The sequence below is a fragment of the Tamandua tetradactyla genome, chromosome 8, assembly GCF_023851605.1.
Source record: "Tamandua tetradactyla isolate mTamTet1 chromosome 8, mTamTet1.pri, whole genome shotgun sequence".
NCBI lineage: Eukaryota > Metazoa > Chordata > Mammalia > Pilosa > Myrmecophagidae > Tamandua > Tamandua tetradactyla.
Genome location: NC_135334.1, coordinates 73,074,293 through 73,096,127, shown reverse-complemented (window position 1 = coordinate 73,096,127; position 21,835 = coordinate 73,074,293). Strand labels below are relative to the sequence as shown.

Here is a 21,835-nt window from a genome sequence, read left to right as displayed (position 1 = left end):
GTATTGTACAGAAATTAACAGCCATATTGGTCTAGAAACATTAAACTTAAGTTTTTTCCATTTGTACAGGGTAATGCATGGTATTAAACATGTAAGGTCTTATCTAGATGGGTTTGATTACAGAAACTAAAAGTACTCTCTAAATAACGGGGGAAAAAAAGAATGGATATATTGCTGTGTTTGTAGGCTTGGTGGTGAAGAACTTAAGATAACTGGTGCTGGATAGAGGAGCCTTATTTTTTTAATATGGCAGCTTGCTGTTTTTGTAACATGGTCATTGAGCTGAACACCCTCAAAGTACATTGACTGAACTCCCCTGCTTCCTAGATGAGTGAGCAGATGATTAAATATTGATGTCAGCAACCATGAATTATCTCCAAATGAGCTACTGCTTCTGCTAGAAATGACGCTGTGTTTTGGTTGTGGCCCAATGCTTTGAACTGCTACTTGGCCTATCCTTTCTTCCATGGAGAGTTCACCATACACACATGACAGGTTTGGCAAAATACTAGTTAGGTTAAGTCCTGCTTGCCTCCACTCCATCATCTTTGTATGAATCAAGCATTTTCTCCTTTGAGTTTGTTTTTAAATAGTTTTTAGCTGATGTCCAGAATAGGCAAATCCACAGAAACAGATCAGTGATTGCCAGGGGCTAGGGAGAAAAGAGCATGGTGAATAACTATTAATGGGTACAGGGCTTCTTGTTCTGTGATAAAAAATATTTAAAATTAGTGTGATGGTTTAACAACTCTGTGAATATTCTATCAACTACTGAATTATACATTCAAAGCAGTGAATTTCATGATATATTAATTACATCTCAATAAATCTGAAATTAAATAAACATGCACATATTCTCTACCCCCCTATGGGGAAATATTATACTTTCCCATCCCAATGCCACCAGTCTTGGCCATGTGACTTGCTTTGGTCAATGAAATATGAGTAGAAATGATGTATTCTTCTTTCAAGAAGCAGCATTAAGAATTAGGACATACATGGTTTGCCATGTTTTCTTTTCCATTCACAGATATTCCAGGTAGATGCTACTCCATCATACCAGGTCCCTGAATGAAGATGATATAGCAAAATTGTGTGGCTGAGCTATAGCCACTCCACAATGGATTAATAAAATGAATAATAAACAAATTTTTGTTTTTATCAGTCACTGAGAATTAGGTTTAGATAAAAACAAAAAAAAAAAATCTATATCTCTAGCCACTACCTTTCTTCTGAACTCTAGACCTGAACCTCCAATGCCTTCTAGTCTTTTTAACCTGGGGATCATTTTAACACCTTAAACTTAATGAATTTGTTGGCGGAACATAAGTTACATCATAGTAGCAAACAAACCTAAAATATCCAAGAATATGCACACCCTACTTTATATACTTCAACACAACTCTCTGTACTTAACCAATATTATACCTAAAGTCAATAACTGAGATACAAGGGAAAATGACAGAACTTCTACCCATACTTAGCTTTCAAAATTAGACATCAAGCTTCGCTATTATAAAAATGGATCAATACTGGGGGCTCCTCTCAGAAGAGTAAGGTGTCAGGTATAGATGTAGGCATGAGTTAGCCTGAGGGAAAAGAGACTAGGAGATTGGAAGGTTCCATAATTTATTTACTTTTTATTGTTATTATTTTTATTTTCAAGTTATTCCAAAACACAGCAGCTTATGTGTACATAGTTAAGTAGATTTATGGGTTCTATTTTATAATTTTAATTATACTACTCTCACAAAATGGACAAGAAGCTTCAAAGGCTTCCTATAAAGGGACCTCAGATTGAAGATAACACTTATAAAGCAAGCAAAAGTGAACAAGAAGATGACAGTGCTGACATTTCTCCTATTCCTAGTACTTGTCCTTTTACAGCCACTCTATGAGGTAAAGCAATAATGAGCTAGTCAGTTTAAGAAATCAGTCTCAAAATTTGAAAATTATCAAGAATATCCAAAATAAGGATTTATAGCTACGATCATAGATACAGAGCCTTACCTAAGGTATATATATTATGATAATATGAAACCATAACAATTAGAAAGATATTTTTACATTTTTTGTTTTTATTCTTTCATTTTCTATTTTATGCATGCTTTTAATATGCATAATATAATTTGGGGGTGGCCCATTTTAAAAGTTTAGAAATCACTCTCTTGATTACTATATCTAACCTTTTATTCTGTGTCAGACTCATGATCTACTTCTCCAAGGTTCTTAGCACTACACGGCAGAGTGGGGTCCTTAGTAATATATTTTAAATGAATGAATACCCTTCCAGAAGTCAACCACAAACAGTAGGATTGGGTCAGGAACATAAAAGTTAAACAAATAGGTTAACTAGAGTAGTGGCTTCAAATAAGTTAAGAGGCTAAGCAGAAAAAAACTGGGCAAAAGTCTATACAAAGGAAAACAACTAATACAGATTTCCTCCACAATTTTCACAATGATTAATTCATCACCAGAATGGCTAAAATTAAGAAGACTGAAAACAGCAAGAGTTGGTAAAGATATGGAACAATTGGAAACCCTATACACTATTGGAATGTGCACAAATCAGAAAATTTAGAAAAACTGCCTGGCCATATTTTAGTTTGCTAAAGAGGCTGGAAGGCAATATATCAGAAATGGAATGGCTTCTAAAAAGGGAGTTTATTAAGTTGCAAGTTTACAGTTCTAAGGCTATAAAAATGTCCAAACTAAGGCATCCAGGGAAAGGTATCTTGATTCAAGAAAGGCCAATTGGCCTGGAACACCTTTGTCAGCTGGGAGGGCACATGGTAAGTTGCTAGCTTTCTCTCCAGCTTCTGGTTTCAAAGGACTTCTCCAGGGACATTTTCCTTTTGTGTCTCTAAAGTCTCTGGGTATGTGGGCTCTGAAGCTTTTCCCAAAATAGTTCCCTCTGAAAGGAGCACAGTAAATGACCTACCTTAAATGGGTGGAGACACATCTCTATGGAAACCACCTAATCAAAAGGTCCTATCCACAACTGGGTAAGTCACATCTCCATGGAAACAACTTAGGCAAAAAGATCCCACCAATGGTGGCAGAGTTCTCGCCTGCCATACCGGAGACCCGGGTTCAATTTCCGGTGCCTGCTCATGCAAAAAAAAAAAGATCCCAACAAGCAATATTGAATCAGGATTAAATAACATGGCTTTTCTGGGGTACACAGCAGTTTCAAACCAGCTCAGGCCATATCTACTAAAGGTAAAATGATGCAAATCCTATGGTCTAGAAATTTCTCTCCTAGATATATATGCAGCAGAAATGCATACAAATTTTTACCAAAAACATTGATGAAAAATGTTCAAAGCAAAACTTTTCTTAAGTGTCAAAAACAGGAAAGAACTCAAATGACTATCAAGAGGAGAATGCATAAATATAATTTATACAGTTGAATATTTCTCAGCAATAACACATGAACTTTAATTATATGGCACAACATGTACAGTTCTTACAAACACAATGTTCACCTAAAAAAGCCAGACCAAAAGAGTAATTATTGTATAATTCCATCTATGTAAAATTCAAAAAATAGGCCAAACTCATCTAGCTTTTAAAAGTCAAAATAATAAATACATGGGGTAGAGGGAATAGTAACGGTAATGGGGCACAAGGGAACCTGTTTTTTTTTTTTTTGCATGGGCAGGCCAAACCTGGGTCTCCAGCATGGTAGGCGAGAACTCTACCTACTGAGCCACCATGGCCCACAAAGGAGACTTCTGAGTGCGAAAATGTTCTACTTTCTTGATCTGTGTGGTGCTTTACAATGAGCACTTCCTCTTGTGAAAATGTATTCAGCTCACACTAATGACTGTATACATTTCTAAATACATGTTATCCTTCAATAAAAATTAATGTTAAAAAGAAGGAAATACACTCCAAAATAATCCACTGGTCCAAAAGGAAATCAAAACAGAAAATATCTTTAACTGAACAAGTAAACACTACATAATAAGTCTTATGGAATGCTCTCAATGCAATATTTACAGAGAAACATGCAGCCCTAAAGAATTAAACTATAAAAGAGCAAAGTCTGGAAATCAACAATCCAAGCATTCCTCTCCAAGAAGGTAGAAAAAGAATAACTAATCACAAAGAAAACAACAGAAGGAAATAAAAGATAAAATTAGAAATGAATGAAGCAGAAAATATGGAGATCAACAATATCAAAAAAATTCCCTGAAGAGACTAATAAAACTGACAAAACTCTAGTGAGACTGTTTAAGAAAAAGAAAAAAAGAGGCACACACACACACACAAAAATCCACATGAGGAATGGAAAAGAAGAAATCATTGCAGAAGCTGCCGACAGTAAAAGGAAAATAAAGTTATTATAAACAGTTATGCCAACAAATTTGACTACCAGATAAAAATGTACAAAATTTCCTAGGAAAAAAATGTTACTTACTAAAATTGACATGAGATTAAAAAAATAGATAACCTCATCAGTCATATTACTACTAAAAAAAATAATTTCAAATCTTTACACCCAGAGAACTACAGGCCGGATGGCTTTACCAAAAAGAAGTTCCTAATAATGAATAAATAATTCCATCTTAGAAAAATTATTCAAGAGGGGAATGAGGAAAACTTTCCTCAACACTTTTTATGAGGATAACATAACCTTATACTAAAATTCAGCACAGAAAAGTATGAAAGAGAAAATTATAGACCAATTTCACTCATAAACAGATATGAGCAAACTGAATCCAACAATATGTAAAAAAAAAAAAAGACAAGACATTGTAATCAAATTGATCTTGTCCTAAGAATGCAAAGTTTGCTTAGCATTAGAAAAATTAATTAATATTATTTGCCACAATTAAAAGTGGAAAACCACATGATCCTTTCAATAGATAGAGAAAACCATTTAATAAAATCCAACATCCATTCATCATAAAAATTCTTACCAAACTAAGACTAGAACACAAAAATAATCTGATATACAAAAAATCTACAGCAAGCATCATTCTTAACGAAAGTTTAAGAGGTTTTCCACTAAGACCAGGGACATGAATGCTGCTATCATGAGTTTCATTCAGCACTATACCAAAGGTTCTAGATAGTGCTAGGAAAAGAAATCGAAAGTTACAGGCAGTCCTTGCCTTGCATGATTCCAATACGCATGAATTTTTGTTACTATTTCCTCATTAGTATAGTGGTGAAATCTTTGCCTGTCACAGTTAAGTTAAATAATCAGTCCACCCACAACACAATTCAATTTCAGTTACCACTGTATTAAATGTGAGTAATTGCATGAAGTACAAACTTTGCTGTCAGCTTCTTGGTCTACAAGTCACTACATAACTAACAGATGTGCATCCTGTCCAGTGTCCCATAAAACCACTTCTTTCTAAATCTGTTAATGATTGGTCACTGTATCTGTTATTCAGCTCACACAGTCAATACTGCATATGCATGTAGTCACGTTGCCTCTTGGTCTCCAAGTGGTAAACCTATTTGAAAATTCATAAAAATACATAATCAAAAGAGGGCATAGGTCAACAAAGATGAAAGTGCAGCAAAGAAACAAAAATTGGTGAAGCTGGAAGTGAAATTCCAACCAAACATAATGGAGCTGTACAACAAATAGCTGACTGTGGGAATGTTGACATTGCTGCCTTAAGAGACTCTGGAGACTCCACTCAGAGTAAAGTCAACCTTATCAATGTAAATGTGAAAAATGAATATGATGAAAAGGATGGAGTTGACCCACAGGAAGTGCTACTAACAGAAAATTTCACACTGCAGGAAGTCTCAGAGTTATATAACCTCAATGAAAGTGGGAAGGATAAAATGTTCTACCTTTTCCAAAGGTAGAAAGGAGTATAACAATCCATCATGAAATAGGAAAAATCCTCCCTCCATATTGTAAGTTATATAAAATGAAAAAAAAGACAAGTACTGCACAAACTATTTTTAATAAGTCTTTTACATAGAAGTAAAACATTTATTTTTCAACGCTTCTGTTTTAAATTAAATGTACTAAATAAATATTAGTTTCAGTGTTTTTTTATCATTACCCTAAACATTTATAACCAACAGTAAAAAATTCTGTAAAATAATTTTTACATCTTAGAAATTCTACTTTTTCCTATTGATTATTAAGGTCACTTTGTACAATTTCAGTTTGCAGGGTAGATTTTGCATAATGTCACGCTATGACACAAAATGAAGACTGTTTGTACAAGCACTGGATTTAAAGAAACAAAATTGCTATTATTCTCAGATTAATATTACGTAGACATAAAACTTTAAAGATTATTAGAATTAAGTGTCCAGCAAAACTCTACATATGAGCAAAAGTGCCAAAAATGAATATAAAGGCATCATTTATAATAAAAATTCACAATTCAAAATTCAAAATCCAAAATAATCTAAAAATAAAGTCTTTCCTAATTCTTTTAGCAGCAAAATCTGACCTGAGGGCGGGTCATTATGGCTCAGCAGGGAGAGTTCTCGCCTGCCATGCTGGAGGCCCGGGTTTGATTTCTGGTGCCTGCCCATGCAAAAAAAAAAAAAATCTGACCTGAACTGATGTGAAGCTATTTACGGTTTTTATGTATTCCAAAGGAAATGACTACTCTTGCTTTTCACAGGAAAATATTAACATTTTGGATTCCAGAGTACTGTCCCAGACCCTACTGGGGATGCAATATCTGGGTTTATCATGCATAATTTTTCTAAAGTCCAAGTTTTGAATTCTGAAATGCACCTGGAACAAAGGGTTTCAGATAAAAGATTATGCTACCATTGTATCAAAAAAACACACTAAGTACCTTGGATTGAACTTGACAAAAAATGCTCAAACCTTCTATTAAGAAAATTATTAAACTTTCATTGAAAGACATTTAAGCACACATAAAAAATGGAGATATCGACTTCCGGAGAAGATGGCGGCTTAGTAAGACGAGCGGGTCTTAGTTCCTCCTCCAGAACAGCAACTGAAGAAACAGAAACGATACAAAACAGCTCCCGGAGCCACGACAGAGGACAAAAAAGACAGCGTACCCCATTCTGGAACGGCTGAACAGGCAGGGAGAATCTGCTGCGGTGAGATCACCGAGGGGCGCGCGCTTCCCCGGGCCAGCTGGCAACCGGGGTCCCTTCCACACACGTGGCTTCCCGGTCTGACTGGGAACGTTGGATAGCAGGGCCCTCCCACCACACTTGGAGTCTCGGGCCACTGGGCAATTTGGACCGGCACTTCCCCAAGCCGCGGTGGCCGGCGCCCCCCCCCACGCGCGGTTTCCCGGGCTGACTGCAAGGCTCGGATTGGCATTCCACAAGCCGCTTCGGCTGGCGACCCGCCCCCAAGCGAGAGTTTTCCAAAGTTAAAGGAGCCACAGCAGCCTTTACTGGTGGGACCTGCAGACAGACGAGTGCCACGAGTGCCACCTACTGGGCAGGAAAAGAAAAACAGAGCCCAGAGATTTCACAGAAAAATCTTTCAACCAGCTGTGTCCCACACCCAGGGAAATCTGATTAAATGCCCAGACACCAGCAGAAAATAACGGATCACACTTGGAAAACCGAAGATATGGCCCAGTCAAAAGAACAAACCAATAGGTCAAATGAGATACAGGAGCTGAGACAACTAATGCTGAATATACGAACAGAAATGGAAAACCTCTTCAAAAACCAAATCAATAAATTGAGGGAGGACATGAAGAAGACATGGGCTGAACAAAAAGAAGAAATAGAAAATCTGAAAAAACAAATCACAGAACTTATGGGAGTGAAGGACAAAGTAGAAAAGATGGAAAAAACAATGGATACCTACAATGGTAGATTTAAAGAGACAGAAGCTACAATTAGTGAACTGGAGGATGGAACATTTGAATTCCAAAAAGAAACAGAAACTATAGGGAAAAGAATGGAAAAACTTGAGCAGGGGATCAGGGAACTGAATGACAATATGAAGCGCACAAATATACGTGTTGTGGGTGTCCCAGAAGGAGAAGAGAAGGGAAAAGGAGGTGAAAAACTAATGGAAGAAATTATCACTGAAAATTTCCCAACTCTTATGAAAGACCTAAAATTACAGATCCAAGAAGTGCAGCGCACCCCAAAGAGAATAGACCCAAACAGGCGTTCTCCAAGACACCTACAAGTTAGAATGTCAGAGGTCAAAGAGAAAGAGAGGATCTTGAAAGCAGCAAGAGAAAAACAATCCATCACATACAAGGGAAACCCAATAAGACTATGTGTAGATTTCTCAGCAGAAACCATGGAAGCTAGAAGACAGTGGGATGATATATTTAAATTACTAAAAGAGAAAAACTGCCAACCAAGACTTCTATATCCAGCAAAATTGTCCTTCAAAAATGAAGGAGAAATTAAAACATTTATAGACAAAAAGTCACCGAGAGAATTTGTGACCAAGAGACCAGCTCTGCAAGAAATACTAAAGGGAGCACTAGAGTCAGATACGAAAAGACAGAAGAGAGAGGTATGGAGAAAAGTGTAGAAAGAAGGAAAATCAGATATGATATATATAATACAAAAGGCAAAATGGTGGAGGAAAATATTATCCAAACAGTAATAACACTAAAAGTTAATGGACTGAATTTCCCAATCAAAAGACATAGACTGGCAGAATGGATTACGACCCAGCAATACCACTGCTAGGTATCTACTCAAAGGACTTAAGGGCAAAGACACAAACGGACATTTGCACACCAATGGTTATAGCAGCATTATTTACAATTGCAAAGAGATGGAAACAGCCAAAATGTCCATCAACAGACGAGTGGTTAAACAAACTGTGGTATATACCTACGATGGAATATTATGCAGCTTTAAGACAGAATAAACTTATGAAGCATGTAATAACATGGATGGACCTAGAGAACATTATGCTGAGTGAGTCTAGCCAAAAACTAAAGGACAAATACTGTATGGTCCCACTGATGTGAACCGACATTCGAGAATAAACTTGGAATATATCATTGGTAACAGAGACCAGCAGGAGTTAGAAACAGGGTAAGATAATGGGTAATTGGAGCTGAAGGGATACAGACTGTGCAACAAGATTGGATACAAAAACTCAGAAATGGACAGCACAATACTACCTAATTGTAATGTAACTATGTTAAATCACTGAATGAAGCTGCATCTGAACTATAGTTTTTTGTTGTTGTTGTTGTTTGTTTGTTTGTATCTTTTGTTTTTGTTTTTTTCTTTTTCCTTTTATATATATATATTTTATTATTATTATTATTGTAATTTTCTTCTCTATATTAACATTCTATATCTTTTTCTGCTGTTTTGCTAGTTCTTTTCCTAAATCGATGCAAATGTACTAAGAAAGGATGATCATACATCTATGTGATGATATTAAGAATTACTGAGTGCATATGTAGAATGGAAAAAAAAATGGAGATAAACATGCCACATTAACTGATTGGACATCTTATTTTATAGAGTTTTTTATTTCTTCTAAGCTAATATATAGATTAAATGCAATCCCAAACAAAATTTCAACTGTTTTTTTTTTTTTTGCAGAACTCAACAAGCAATTTTAAAATTTGAATGCAAGTGGTCAAGAATTGTTGCAACAAAGAAGAACATATGAAAGTGCTTCCTAAACCAGATAAAAAAAACTTATTGGAAAGTATATGAATCAAGACAGTGTGGTATTATTAGAAGAATAACAAAAAGACCAATGAAACAGAAAAAAAGATTCCAAAACAGAACAATGGATATATGGATAATTTCCAACAACAAAGATTCTACAAATGAATACAAAAAGGACTGACTTCACGGTAAGTGGTACTAGCACAAATGGGTATCTGTATGTGAAACAATGGAACAGGTCCTCATACCAATCACAAATCAATTCCGGTAAATTATGGATCTAAACATGGTATAAAGCTTTTGAAAGAGGATACTGGGAGATTCTTTGTGTGATGGAAAATAATCATAAAGCAAAGGTTAATAAATTCAACTACAATAAAACAACAAACTTCTGTTTATTAAAAGATACCACTGTTTATAAAAAGATATCATAGGGGTGGTGCACCGGTGGCGTAGTGACAGAATTCTCTCCCGCTGTGCCGGAGACCTGGGTTCGATTCCCAGAGCCTGCCTATGCCAAAAAAATAAAAAGATATCATGGGTCTCTTGCATTTCTGCATATCTTGTGAACAGGGGCACTCACTATCTTTGATCCAAGCAATCCTTTCAAAGATGCAGCATAGCAACCAGTCTTGGAAGACAGAATATCTCCCTACAGAGCAAAGAGCAGATTTGGTTACTATACATATACTAGCAATAATGGGTCCCTCCAGGGCAAAGCTCAGATTTGCTTTCTACCAAGTATAAAAAACTTGGTATATTTTTATACCAAGTATAAAAACTGAAGTTTCCCAAACTCAGTGTTCCTCTCCTATAACATAACCCACTGGCACTTAGCCCTCTTTAGATTAACCTGTGGACACTGGGACTCAGGGAGCCAGGATGGAAATGCTGACACACAGACTACTGACATGAGGAATAAAGTCCTGTCTTTCTGACCTAACAAGCTTGTTTCTTCTCCCATCCAGGAAAATGGCCACTAAATTGTAACAGTGGCAAGAAGGGTAAATATTAGACCCTTTGGAGTTCTTTTTTTAAAAATTAATTAAAGAAAAACCATGCAGTACATATACCAACTATTATTAATACCTCACATTAGTGTGATGCTACAATTGATGACAGAATGTAATTATGACTGTACTATTAATTAGAGCACATGGGTTCTCTGTGTTGTACAGTCCTATGGTTTCAAAAATTTTTTATTGGGTGGGCCACGGTGGCTCAGCAGGCAAGAATGCTTGCCTGCCATGCCAGAGGACCAGGGTTCGATTCCTGGTGCCTGCCCATGTAAAAAAAAAAAAAAGAAAAAATTATTAACATTGTTATGCAAATATCTGTTCACGTTCCTACTTCCAGTCCTTCTGGATATATAAACAGAAGTAGGATTACTGGGTCCTGGGGTAATTCTATACTTTCTGAGGAACCACCAAACTATCTTTCACAGAGCCAGCACCATTTTGCATGACTACCTACAATAAATGAGTGCTCCTCTTTCTACATATCTCCTCCAACACTTGTAATTTTGTTTTTAATAGTACCCATTCTATTGGGTATGAAATGGTATCTCATGGTTTTCATTTGTATTTCTCCAATAGCTTATAATGTTAAGCATCTTTTCAGGAACATTTTGGTCATTTTGTAGATCTTATGTGGGGAAATGTCTATTCAAGTCTTTTGCCAATATTTTAATAGTGTTGTGTGTCTTTGTGTTATCGACTTGTAGGATTTCTTTATATGGTCTGGATGTTAACTCCTTACAGGATATATGGTTTCCAAATATCTTCTCATATCATCTAGGTTGCCATTTTACTTTCATGATGAAGTCCTTTGATACACAAAAGATTTTAATTTTGATTAGGGCCTCGTTATTTATTTTTTCTTTTGTTGCTTGTGCCTACCACAAAGTCCTGAAGATGCTTCTCTATGTTCTCTTCTAAGACTGATATAATACCAGTTCTTACATTCAAGCATTTGATCCACTTTGTGTAGGGATCAACCTTCATTCTTCTGCATATGGACATCCAGTTTTTCCAGCACCATTTGTTGAAGAGACTATTATTTCCCCAGTAAATGCACCTGGCATCTTGTCAAAAGTCAGTCAGCCAACTGATTGTGTAACATGGCTGGGCTGTATGTATGTAGATAATTCTCAATAAAAATATTTTTTAAATAAGTCAGTTGGCCATATATTTAAGGGTTGATTCCTGAACTCTTAATTTGATCCAGTTGATCTGTATGTCTAATGTTAATGGTAAACTTTTCATATATGCTCTTGATGATGCTGAGGAGGTTTCCTTCTATTCCTAATTTTATGAGTATTTTTATTAACAATAGGTACATTTTGTCAAATGCTTTTACTGTGTCAATTTGAGATGATCGTGTTTTCTTTCTTCATTCTATTACTGTGGTATACTATATCAATTGATTTTCTTATGTTGAAGAACCACCTTGCATACATGGGATAAATCCAACTTGACTTATATAAGAATTGTATAATTCTTTAAAATGTGGTTAGATTCAGTTTGCTAGTACTTCGCTCAGTATTTTTGCATTTATTTTTGTGAGATATTGGACTATAATGTTCTTTTCTTTTGGTATCTTTATCTGGCTTTGCTATTAGGGTAATGTTGGCCTTACTGAATGAGCTAGGGAATATTTCCTCCTTTTTAATTTTTTGGAAGAGTTTGTGCAAGATTGGCATTAATTCTTCTTGCAATGTTCTGTAAAATTCCCCTGTGAAGCCATCTGGTCCTGGCTTTTTCTTTGCTGAGAGGTTTTTAATTACCTATTCAATCTCTTCACTATTTATTGGTCTGTTGAGATCTTTTATTTCTTCTTATGTCCATGTAGGTATCTTGAGAGTTTCTAGAAATTTGTCCATTTCATACAAACTACAAAATTTGTTGGTGTACAGTTGCTCATGGTATCCTCTTATAGTTTTTCATATTTTTCCTGTGGAGCTCAGTAGTAATTCCCCCTCTCATTTCTGATTTTAGTAATCTGTGAATGCTCTCTTTTTTCTCTGTCAGTCTAAAGATTTGCTGATTTTGTTTATATTTCCGAAAGAAACAATTTTTTGGTTTTATTGTTTCTGTTTTATTCTACATTTTATCTCCACTCGAATTTTTTATTTATTTCCTTCTTCTACGTGCTTTGGGTTCAGTTTGCTCTTCTTTTTCTAGATCATCCAATTGTGAGGGTAGGCCTCACAATTTAAGGAAAAGCATTTAGAGCTGTATTTTCCCTCAACACTGCCTTTGCTTGCATCCTGTAAGTTTTGGCGTGTTGCATTTTCATCACTTTAATTCATCACAAGGTATTTCCTAATTTTCCTTGTGATTTTTTTTCTCTGACCCATTGGTTGTTGAAGAGTACATTGTTTAATTTCCATATATTTATAAATCTTTCATCTTTCCCTTTCTTATTGATTTCTAGCTTTATTTTACTGTGATCAGAGAAAACACACCATATTATTTCAATATTTTTTAATTTATTGAAACTTGATTTGTGACCTAAAATATTGTCTATCTTGGAAAATGATCCATGTGCACTAGAGAAAAATGTTAATTCTGCTGCTATTTGGTGAAGTGTTCTATATTCATCTGTTAGGTCTAGTTGGTTTATAATATAGGTCAAATCTATTTCTTTATCAAATTCCTATCTAGATGATCTATCCATTATTGAAATTGATGTACTGAAGTCTCCCATTATTAATATAGAACTGTCTATTTCTCCCTTCAAATCTGTTAATATTTGTTCCATATATTTTGGGACTTGCCAAATATATATATATATATATAATTTTTATATCTTCTTGTTGAACTGATGCCATTAGCATTATATAGTGATCTTCTTTGTCCCTCATAACTTTTTGACTTAAAGTCTATTCTATATGATAGTTTAATAGCTACCTAGCTTTCTTTTTGTTACTATTTACTTGGTATATTTTTTCCATCCTTTCACTTTCAACTTAATTGTATCTTCAAATTTATGGTTACTCTCTTGTTAACTCCATATAGTTGACCACGCTTGTTACTCCATTCTGTCAATCTATGCCTTTTGATTGGAGAGCTAAATCCATTTATATTTAAAGTTATTACTGAGAATGTATTACACTCTTCTACCAGTTTGCTATTTTGTCTTTGTGGATTACATTTCTTTTTGGTATGCTGTATGGGAGGAGTCACACATCATTCTTTTTCCATGTGAATATCCCATTACTACAGCACCATTTGTTGAATTTCTGTTTATTTGGTTTTTTGTTTGTTTGTTTGCTTGTTTGTTTGTTTTGGAAAGTGCATGTGCCAGGAATAAAATCCGGATCTCCCACATGGCAGGTGAGAATTCTACCACTGAACTACCCTTGTACCCCCTGTGCTACACATTTTTAATCCTCAATTCTTCCATTAATGTCTATTTTAATTTGTATTTGACTTTTATATTGCACCACATTGATTTCCTTCTCATTTATTTCTGTGTGTGTGTATATATATATTTTTTTTTTTTTCATTATCCTTTTTATTTTTTTGGCATGGGCAGACACCAGGAATCGAACTCAGGTGTCCGGCACAGCAGGTGAGAACTCTGCCTACTGAGCCACCATCACCCACCCTTTTTCTGTATATATTTTTCATATATTCTTTAAGATTACTATGGAACCAAAATTTAACATCCTAAATCTCTACAATCACATTTTATTTGATACCAACTTAAGTTCAATAGCATACATGTATACTTTTCCTATAACCCTCTATCTCCCCCCTTTTGTTGTACTTGTTACAGATTATATTTTTATACATTGTATGTCCAAAATCATAAATTTACCACTGTTTTCATGCATTTGCATTCTAGAACCTGTATTAAGTAAAAAGTGGTTACATACCAAAAAATACAATATAATAGTACTGGCATTTATACTTATCCATTTGATTACCTTTACTCATGTCTTTTTTTTCTTTATACTGCTTCATTCCTGTCTGATATCCTTTCCTTTCAGTCTGAGAAACCCTATTAGCACTGCTTATACAGCATGACTAATGGTGACCAACCCCCTCAAGCTTTGGTTAATCTAAGAATGTCTTAATCTCCCATACTTGAAAGGAAGTTTACTGGATATAAAATTGTTTAGCAATAGTTTTCTTTTAGCACTTTAAATATTTCGTTCCACTGCCTTTTTGTCTCCATGATTTCTGTTGCAAAATCAACACTTCATCTTATTGGGATTGACTTGCACATAACTCATTACTTTGTCCTTGGCATTGGACATTGATAATTAAGTGTCTATATGTGGTTCTGTTTATCCTGTTTGCAATTTGCTGGCCTTCTTAAATGTGCATTCTCATGACTTTTGTTAAATTTGAGAAGTTTTTTGCCCTTGTTTCTTTGAATATTCTATCTTCCCCTTTCCCTCTTTCTTCTCCTTCTGGGATTCCCATCATGAGTATTTTGGTGTGCTTGATGATGTCCCATAGGTCTCTAGGCTCTGTTCACTTTTTAATTTTTTTCTTTCTGTTGCTCATCTTGAATTATTTCCATTGCTTGTCTTTATTTTCACTGATTCTTTTTTGGCCGGCTCCAATCTGCTGTTGAAGCCCTCTAGGCTATTGTACATTTCAGTTATTGTGGTTTACAACTATGTCCAATAGTTCATTTTTCAAGCTGCTTTTTCATCATTTGGCAATTGACTAGTTATCGCAGTCCTTTAACTGTTTTCTGGGATTGTGAGGAAGATGGATCCACAGGATTTTGCTAGTTATTATAAGATTCTGCAGGGGGATCTATACCGTGGAGCAACTTACACTGCCATCTTGGTTGACTGGAAGCCTTCACAATCCTTGCCAATCATTCCAAGAATGAATTTAACACACATATACAAGCCACACAGTGGAGACATATTTTAACCCACGTTACTAAGAGATGTCATTTATTAAAAATATACACAAAATTCCTACAAATTTATAAGAAAAAGACATGAAAATTTATGAAAAATGAGAAAAAACATGAAAAGTGTCTTCACAAAAGAGGATATCCAAATAGCCAAGAAATATAATAAAAAGGCTTTCAATCTCATTAGTGATATGGAACATGCAAATTAAAAGCATGTAAGATATCATTACTGTCATATTGGCAAATATTTAATCTGACAATACTAAGTGTACTGAGAATGTATGCTAATGCAAACTCTCATACATTCCTGGTAAAATTGTTACAACAATGTTGGAAAACTATAGTAAAATTAGACATCCTTTAAACCTATGGCTTAGCAATTCTACCCCTCATAAATAACATAGAGAAATTCATGCACAAATGCACAAGGACACATGAACAGAAATGTTCATAGAAGCATTTTTCATAGAAGCAAAAAAAAAAGGAAACTACTCAAATGTCTATCTAGAATAGAACTGATAAATATAGTGTGGTATATACACACAGTGAAATATTATATAGCAAGGAATAATAATAAATTGTAATAACATGAATGGAATTTACCCTGCATTGGTATGAGTAATGCAATGAATAATAATAAATTGTAATAACATGAATGGAATTTACCCTGCATTGGTATGAGTGATGCAAAACTCAAAGAATACTTTTAGTATGATTCCATTTGCAAAGTTTAAACACAGGAAAAACTACAATATATTCTTTAGGACTACAAAAGCAAAGAAAAGATCACAATAAATATAAGCATAGTAGGACAAATAAGGAGGATATAAATTAAAAAGGAATACCCAGGGACTTTTAATTTTAATTTATTAGAGAATAGAGTATATCAACTTTGCATACACATTTATACATATGCTAAATGGGAAAAACCCATTTCCTAATTATGCTATTTTCCCATCCCTATATTCCATTGGTAAGTACTCAGTAGATGTTTAACTAGGAGAAGTGAAGAACTCAGAAGATGGCTAATACAGCAATACCAAATCACAGGATCAAATGAACTCCTTAAAATAGCACCAGACAAATATAAGAATGTAAACCAGTACTATACAGCTCTAAAAGGTGCAGTAGGCTAGTATTTAATATTTATACAAAGTTCTACTTCTCTGCATCACAGACTAAACCATTGAAAGGCTCTATTCAGGAGTGACAGCAAGTATTATTAGTTTTCATAAGGATGTATTCATCATCCCATCCACTTTTCTAGGCGATTGGCCAAATGATATATAAGTTTAAATATCTACTTGTTTAACTGTTCCTTCCTATCTTGGTTACCAAGTCTACTAAATCAGTTGTATACGGAAAAGAATTATAAGAATAAATACTAACTTTACATTACCCACATTCTCTTTTTCTTCAAGGTATATACTTTGATGAAATTTTCCAGTCTCCTCTGAAATCAGATGTGACAATCTGACTTAGTTTCAGCCAATGGAACACCAGAAATGATGTATGCTACATTCACATCTGGCCCATTAAAGATTCCCATATGCAATCATCTTTCTTTTTCCCCTCTGCTTGCTATATGCAGAGGCTCCAACAAAGGACTCAAGGTCCTAAAGGACTCTGAGGCAGCAGATCAAAGGAGCCAGTATCACTGAATAATCACATGAAAGGCCATTTACTAAATAACTGCAGTAAGCTGTTAGATGAGTGAGAAATAAAATTTTTTTGCTAAGCCTCAGAAATGTTGAGGTTGTTAATTATAGCAGTCACCCTATCCTTATAAACACAGACATTTTCAAGTGAGACTATATATTTGTAACTCTACTGGCTTCCAAATTTATTACAATTGGTAGACTCAGGACCTTCCATTATCCTGTATGCCTCCTTTGTGTATATCAGATAAAGGGACCATTTCAGGAGATAAATTATTATGAATAAGTACCTTCTCTGGAAACAGACCACTCCAAAGGAACATAGTTTGGCAAGCAGAGTACCTCAATGTGAGGAAAAGTGGCCCATTTCCACTACAACACTACAAAGGGACTACAACAGGCACTCATCTTGAGGAAAGCCAGGACTGAATTTCAACGCCCATTTGAACCCTACGCTGGCAAAGACATAAACAGTACAACTGTCCCAGGAGGCCCTGGACATAATTCTCTATCATTCCTTTTTTGCAACAGGAATAGGTTCTCCTAAAGTTTCTATTTTTGTCTATAACATTTTATATAAGTGAACTATAATTCAATAAAACAGCACATGCCAATTTTCTGGATTTATGTGAGGTAAATTTTTAGGCAAAAAAACAGTAAAAATTTTCAAAACAAAAGATTTAAAACAAAGCCTACTTTCATTTAAGTTTAAGCACTCAAATTGTGCTCTGATCTCAAATATTTTCAGGAATTAAGAGAACAGTTTTTTCAAAAAATAAAATATTAATATTAAATACCTCCTCCTATATAAGTAAAATCTATTGCAAACAAAATACAGTCATACTCTTCACTGTTATGAATTTAAAATTACCCCAAGTTTCCGTTTCCTTGACACTTCATAAATAATCAAGGCTAAATTGGAGCTTAGTGGAAGCTAATCCCAGCCTGGCCAAGATATCTGAGTGGTAGCACTATTTGCTCAAGAAAATCACTTAACCTCTTTTTCTGAGGCACTCAGGTTGCACATCTGGATGGCAAAAGGGTTGCGATGGGTATCTCTAATGTGTACCTTTTTACAAACTTTCTCAACTCTGGCCCATGGAGAGCCAACCAAAGAGATACAGTTGTGAGATAAGCCTGTGAAATGCCTATAGACAATGTTTAGCACATAGCAGATGCTGAATAAATATCACTTCATTCTCAAGTCCAATTGTAAATATCTATGGCTACTGCTTCTTTTACTACTGTTGAACTCGTATTTCTTTAAAAAAAAAACTTTGAGATCAAATTTCTAAAGTCTTCTAAATTTTAATTCTAAGATTCTACCAACCTACAATAATAGAATTCACCTATATTCCTTAGAGATTAAGTATTAATGTATTAGAGAGACTACATTAAGATTAGGCAAATAATGAGTAAGTACCATACAGAAAACAAACAAGGCACATATTATAAGTAAAAATAATTCATTTAATTTTCTAGTATGTTATATAAAAATCTCATAAAACAAAGGTGGGAAGTTAGCAAACCAATCTCTTGACAGGATTCCAACAACTTTCACAAAGTCCCAACAAATTGATTTTTAAAAGAGAAACAATAGGAAGAAGGATATAAATAGCCAATATGTTGAAAAGGCATTAAAATGGCTGTAAACATGGTAACATGCATAAATACTAGAATACAGAGAAAGGAAACTGAAATCAGATATCATTTTTAGCCAGATTAGCAAAAAATTTAATGATTGACAACATCCACTCTTCGTAAGGATGTGATACAGAATACCCTCTAATAAGCTATTGGTAGAAATATAAATTAGTATAGCAGTGTGCTGGTTTGAAAGGATTTATGTACCCTAGAAAAGCCATGTTTTAATCCTAATCAATCTTGTGGGAGCAACTATCTTAATCCCTATTTAATAACATAGGTTAGAAATTTGATTAGGTTATCTGCATGGAGATGTAACTCACCCACTTATGGGTATTAACCTTTCATTAGAGGGAGGTGTGACTCCACCCATTCCAGGTGGGTCTTGATAACTTTATTGGAGTCCTTTAAAAAGAGGAAGTATTTTGGAAAAGTTTGGAGATTCCAAGAAAGGAGAACTATGACAGATCCATGAGACAGAGTCCACCAGCCAGAGACCTTTGGAGATTAAAGAAGGAAAATCTCCCTGGGCGAGTTTCATGAAGCAAGAAGCTTGGAGAGAGAGCTAGCAGATGCCACCATGTTCACCACATGTCTTTCCAGTTAAGAGAGAGGAAAGACAGCTAGCAACCATCATCATGTTTGTTAGCTAGGGTTCTCTAGAGAAACAGAATCAGCAGGGAATTTCCATAGATATAAAATTTATAAAAGTGTCTCACATAACCATGGGAATGTAGAGTCCAAAATCCATAGGGCAGGCTATGAAGCTGATGACTCTGATAAATGGTCTGGATGGACTCCATAGAAGAGGCTCACCAGCCAAAGCAGGAAGAGACTGTCTCTTCTGAATCCTCCTTAAAAGCCTCCCAGTGATTAAATTAAACATCACTCATTGCAGAAGACACTCCCTGTGCTGCTTTGAAAGCATGTGTGTCCCCTAGAAAAGCCATATTTTAATCTAAATCCCATTTCATAAAGGTAGAATAATCCCTATTCAATACTGTATGTTTGAAACTGTGATCAGATCATCTCCCTGGATGTGTGATTTAATCAAGAGTGGTTGTTAAACTGGATTAGGTGATAACATGTCTCCACCCATCTAGGTGGGTCCTGATAAGTTTCTGGAGTCCTACAAAAGAGGAAACATTTTGGAGAATGAAGGAGATTCAGAGAGAGCAGAGCAGAACGACATAACCACGAGAAGCAGAGTCCACCAGCCAGTGACCTCTGGAGATGAAGAAAGAAAATGCCTCCTGGGAGCTTCATGAAACAGGAAGCGAGGAGAAGAAGCTAGCAGATGATGCTGTGTTCACCATGTCCCCTTCCAGATGATAGAGGAACCCTGACCGTGTTTGCCATGTGCCTTTCCAGATGAGAGAGAAACTCTGACTGCGTTCACCATGTGCCCTTTCACTTGAGACAGAAACCCTGAACCTCTTTGGCCTTCTTGAACCAAGGTATCTTTTCCTGGATGCCTTCGATTGGACATTTCTATAGATTTGTTTTAATTGGGACATTTTCTCGGCCTTACAACTATAAATTAGCAACTTACTAAATTCCCCTTTTTAAAAGTCATTCTGTTTCTGGTATATTGCATTCGATCAGCTAACAAACTAGAACACTCCCCTTGGCTGATTACAAATGCAATCAGCTAGGGATGCAGCCACGTGATCACAATTTAATTCTATGAAATGTCCTCATAGTAACAAACAGGCCAGGACTTGCCCAACCAGACAGATGGGCACCATGACCTGGCCAAGTTGACACATGAACGTGACCATGACACAATGTTTGTCATGTGTCTTTCCAGTTGAGAGAGAAACCCTGAACTTCATTGGCTTTTCTTGAGAGAAGAAAGCCTTCACCACCAAAGCCTTGTTGGTGCCTTAATTTGGACATTTCTATAGACTTGCTTTAATTGGGACATTTTCTCGGCCTTAGAACTGTAAACTAGCAACTTATTAAATTCCCCTTTTTAAAAGCCATTCTGTTTCTGATATTTTGCATTCTGGCAGCTAGTAAACTAGACACTATGCCTCAGGAAGCCCATTTTGCAAATTATAAAAATAAGAGCACAACTATAACAAACACAAATGAGGATGTTCATTGTAGTATCAGATTTAAAAAAAAATTTTATTAGAGAAGTTGTAGGTTATAGGAAAAAAATCATGCATAAAACTCAAATTTCCCATACACCACCCTATGATCACCACCCAGCATGAGATGGTACATTTGTTACAAGTGATGAAAGAACATTTTTGTAATTGTACTATTAATATAGTCCATGGTTTACATTCAGGTTTGCTGTTTGTACTCTACAGTCCTGTTTCTTTTTAAAAAAAATTTATTCTAGCAACATATATATAACTTAAAATTTCCCATTTTAACCACATTCAAATAAATAATTACATTCTGTATAATTACATTCATAGTATTACACCACCATCCATCACCAAAGCTTCACGATCAACTCAAATGAAAACTCTACACAATTTAAGCATTAACAACCTATTCCATACCCACACACTGGCCCCTGGGAACCTACTTTCAGAGTCTATGAATTTGTTTATTTCATATCAGTGAGACTGTACAATATTTAACCTTTTGTGTCTGGCTTATTTCACTCAACATGATGTCTTCAAGGTTCATCCATGTTGTTGTATGTATCACAACTTCATTCTTTTTTACAGCTGAATAAGATTCCATTCTACGTATATGTCACATTTTATTTATCCATTCATTGGTTGATAGACACTTGGGTTGCTTCCATCTTTTTGGCAATTGTGAATAATACCACTATGAACATCGTGTGCAAATATCTGTTCAACTCCCTGCTTACAAGTCTTTTGGATATATAGCTAGTAGTGATAATCACATCATATGCTACTACTATACTTAATTTTCTGTCTTCCATGGTGGCTGCACCATTTTACATTCTCACCAAAAATGAAAATGAATGTTCCTGTTTCTACACATCCCTTCCAGCTTTTGTAATTTTCCATTCTTGCGTGTGTGTGTGTGTGTGTGTGTGTGTGTGTGTAATAGTAACC

The 21,835-nt window shown here is 35.3% G+C and overlaps 1 protein-coding gene and 1 pseudogene across 4 annotated transcripts in view; both read right to left on the bottom strand.

Moving 5' to 3' along the window:
• LOC143643909 (uncharacterized) overlaps positions 1-15,403 on the bottom strand; it is a 53,922-nt pseudogene extending 38,519 nt beyond the window's left edge.
• The window catches only part of FCHSD2 (FCH and double SH3 domains 2), a 456,625-nt gene that overhangs the window by 286,234 nt on the left and 148,556 nt on the right, over positions 1-21,835 (bottom strand). The window lies entirely within an intron of this gene.